The sequence below is a fragment of the Falco cherrug genome, chromosome 1 (assembly GCF_023634085.1).
Source record: "Falco cherrug isolate bFalChe1 chromosome 1, bFalChe1.pri, whole genome shotgun sequence".
In the NCBI taxonomy this organism is placed as follows: Eukaryota; Metazoa; Chordata; class Aves; order Falconiformes; family Falconidae; genus Falco; species Falco cherrug.
The window spans coordinates 127,822,299-127,826,306 of record NC_073697.1 but is presented as its reverse complement, the minus strand read 5'-3'; positions in this window follow the sequence as shown (position 1 = coordinate 127,826,306).

The window sequence follows — 4,008 nt, the reverse complement described above, 5'->3', positions numbered from 1 at the left end:
GCCTGTCTTAGGAGAGGTGCTCCAGCCCTCTGATCGTTTTTGTGACTCTCCTCTGGACCTGCTTTGCCAAGGACTCCGGAGCCGGATGCAGTACTCCAGGTGGGTCTCACGAGAGCAGAGAGGCAGAATCGCTTCCCTCGACCTGGTGGTCATGCTTCCGTTGGATGCAGCCCAGGATATGGTCAGCTTTCTGCCCTGCGAGCACAGGTTGCTGGCTTGTGGCTATTTTTTCACCCACTGGTATCCCAAGTCCCTCTCTGCAGGCCTGCTGGGGCTGCCTTCACCCCCGAGCCTGTGTTGGCGCACGGGTAGTGGCGGTAACTGGGCACGTAAGTAAGGGCAGCGCATGGGCAGAACTGGCCGGAGGCCGCGACTTCCGGTTAGGGGTGTGTGTGACGCAATCGAGATGCGCGCATGCGCAGCAGCGTTACCGGAACAGAAAGACAGCGCATGCGCAGAACTGGCCCGACGCCGGTGCGTAGGGGCCTCGAGGCAAGCATGCGCAGAAACGGCCCGGCGCAGAGGAGCGCAAGTTTGAGCCACACAAGGGCAGAATCGTGGCGTTGCCGAGCGAGAGGGAATTGAAACCGTGGCGGGGCGCAGCCGCTCCGCACCCCTGCTCTCTCTAGGTTGGTGGGCTTCTCGCTAGTGGTGGGGCCGTTGCAGCAGCGAGCACCCGCAGTGTCTGCGTTTGTCCCGGGGCTACAGCGGCGCTGCAGCTCCGTACTCCCGTGCCGAGCGCGCGCTGGCAACGTGCTCGTTCGACGGCAGCGGCTCCTTACCGTGAGGCAGCAGCGGGCGCCGCGGCACCACCCCGCAGGCAGCGCGGGGTCGCGATGCCGCGAACACCGGCCGGCAGCGCCGAGCCGCCACCGCGTATGCGCGGCGCCAGGGCTGCAGCACCAATACTTGGCCGCCAGTTGGCAGCAGCAGCACGCTAACAACGGGATGCCTGCAGTATCCAACTTTGGCCGCCAGGTGGCAGCAGCGCGCCACCAATCACGTGCGAGAACTCCCCCTCACCAGAAGCAATGCTGCCAATTATTGGCTACGTGGGTCTTCATCTCTTACCATGTCGGAGCCTGTCCTCCCATAAGGAGATGCTGCCACTCACAGGAGACCTCATCCACCACTTTGTCCTGGAGCAGTCCCATATTCCCTCGAGGAAATGCTGTCTCTGATTAAACACCTGGCCCATCACTCTGGCCTGAAACAGGGCCTGCCCTCCCCAGAAATAATGCTGCTTCTCAGTGGTTACCTGGAGATTTTTCTCTTACCATATTGGAGCCTGTTCTCCCACTTGTGAGATGCTGCCTCTCACAAGAGGCCTGCTCCACCACTCTGTCCTGGAGTAGTCCTGCACTTTCCCAAAAAAATGCTGTCTCTTGCTGGATGCCTAGCCCATCATTCTGTCCTGAAAAATTGCCCACCCTCCCCAGAAGAAATGCTGCTGCTAACTGGCTACCTGGGGTTTTTTCTCTTACCATTTTGGAGCCTGTTCTCAGATCAGGCATTTTGCCTTTCGCAGGAAACCTGGTCTGCCACTCTGTCCTGGAATAGCCCCACATTCTCCTGAGGAAATGCTGTCTCTGACTGGATACTTGGCCCATCACTCTGTCCTAAAATAAGTACCCGTCCTCCCCAGAAGTAAGGATGCCAATAATTGACTACCTGTGGCCTGCCAGAAGAATGGTGCTCAGCAGTGATTGCTGGCCTTCAGTTATAGGTACTGTACATAGGTCTCTCTGTTACCTGGAGACATTTTCAGCAATTTCTCACTTGGTTCTAGGCACTACAGTAATAATTTCAGCAATTATACTTAGGTCTGCTGTGTTAGTTACAGATATTTAGCAAATCACGTAACGGCCAGGCACTGCCATAAAGAACTACAAGCTACTATGCTCAGACCTTTAGTGGTCATCATGAAGCAGGACCAGAGAAGAGAAGGTAAATGACACTGATTGGTCCTGATCAGAAAGCTTGATCAATGGGCAGCTTTGCAACGTCCTTGCTGGAGCTGTGAGTAGTAACCCATGACCTGCAGACTACAGATGGAAAGGGGGAATGCTGACCTGTAGGCAGCCTTTGGTAGATGACATTCCAAGACACCACACTGTTCCCTCTGTATACTCACACCTACACTTTTTGGTTTAAATCAAAGGCATGGAAACTCTTACTCAGCTATGATCAACAGTTCTGGTCTTCAGTCTCAGCCTTTGCAGCAGGAGGAGGGCTGAACGTTAGGAAAAAAATGTTTCCATTCCCATAGCAGCAGTGCAGCTTCCTCCACATGTACAAGGTTATGCATCTCAGCAGAAATCAACAAAGCTTGCTCTTAGGAACACAACTAAAACCCACTGCCTCTGCCACTGTGCCCTAAGCCATCATTGCCTTAAGAAACTCAACATGACCTACACAATCCACATCTCAATCTGTACGTGTGGTCCAACACCCCAATAGAGAGCACTGCTTCCTCCCCTGTCTCTGGCTGCCAGCCCTTGTCCGAGCTGCTCTTGCGTACTTCTGCTACTAGTTCTGCCCAGTCTATCAGGATAGCCCCAACTGCAAGGCTGCACAGCACGTTCCCTATCACATGCAGCAAGGAGGACACTACTCTCATTTTCTTCATTCTAGCACGTACACCACAGCACAGCTGTTCCTCTCATACAGGAGATTGCAGGGAACCATGATTATCTCAGCACTGCTGCAGGACAAATCACAGGGATCACATGCATGACAGGGAGAGAAATAGCCAAAGCTCCCCAATGTTCAGTACAAAGATCCCTTCCATTTTTTTGTCTGTAGTGCTCTACAAGGACTTCACATGCAAAACAACACATACTCACCCATTTTTCACAGGAAAACTCTGGTACCACACCCTGACACATAAAATATTTTGCTGTTATTTGATCACTTTCTACACAGCAGGATTCAGAGCTTCGTGGTGTAGGGAGGACTACGCTACCTGTGCTACCCATATGAAGAAGGGTGAAATGGTCCATCAGCTTCATAATGCACTTATTCTGACTTGCCCTTCCCTATGCACTTACACTGCAGGCTCTGAACAACCACCTGCCTCAGAAAGACATGGGTACTCATGTAGCCTAGTCCTCCTGCTCAATCCTACCTTGTACCTCTGAGGACCATACTGCAGCTCCTGCTCGACTGGCAGCTGTAGCTCAGGCCTTGGCATGCAACATAGCAATCACAGCCCACATGGCTTGGTCTGCAACACCACCCAGACAGAATGACGTGGAAATCCCTGCATCTCAGTAACATCACTGGCAGGAAGCAAGTGTCCCAGATGCAGGCTTATGCAGTTTTACGCACTTTCAAGACACTGAAAAACTCCCCCTTGCAGGATTACATGTGAAACAACCGGACACTCAGGGTATCAGGGTACACGGGCCCTCTTTGCCTAGACACCAGCTGAGACCCTCCCTCTGCCACACACCCCTCGGTGCCACCAGCCCACTCACATCGCAGCCCGCCGGCCTGCTCCCGGCTTTGAAACCTGCCTCCCCGCCCGCAGGCACAGGCCGCGCGTTCCATGAAGAGACGTGACCTCGAGCCATCCAGTGGAAGACGCCGCTGCCCCACCAAGGAGGTGCTCTCAAGGGGCGCTGTCTCCAGAAAAGGCGAAAACGTGCAAACAGAAACGTATTTTCTCTGCACTCCTCTTCCGCTGCAGCCGGGGCAGACAGTTCCCGCTCCCCGCAGCAGGCAGCGGAGGCCCCAGCGCTTCTCCCCACCGGGAACCACACGGGTTTCCCCTGAAATGCACGGGGTCACACCTCAGGCCCAGTCGCTGAGCGCCCCTCGGCCATGCGAGCCTCCTCGGCCGGCAGCACGACGGCTGCCCAGGCAGATGCGGCCCCGCTCCCGGCACCGAGAGCGATGGCCGGTGCCCCGCGAGCAGCCCGTCCCCGCGGGCGCGGGAAGACGCCAGGCGCGTGAGGCGGGGCCGCGCCCGGGCGCCCCCCGCAGCGCGCCCCGCCCGCGTTGCTA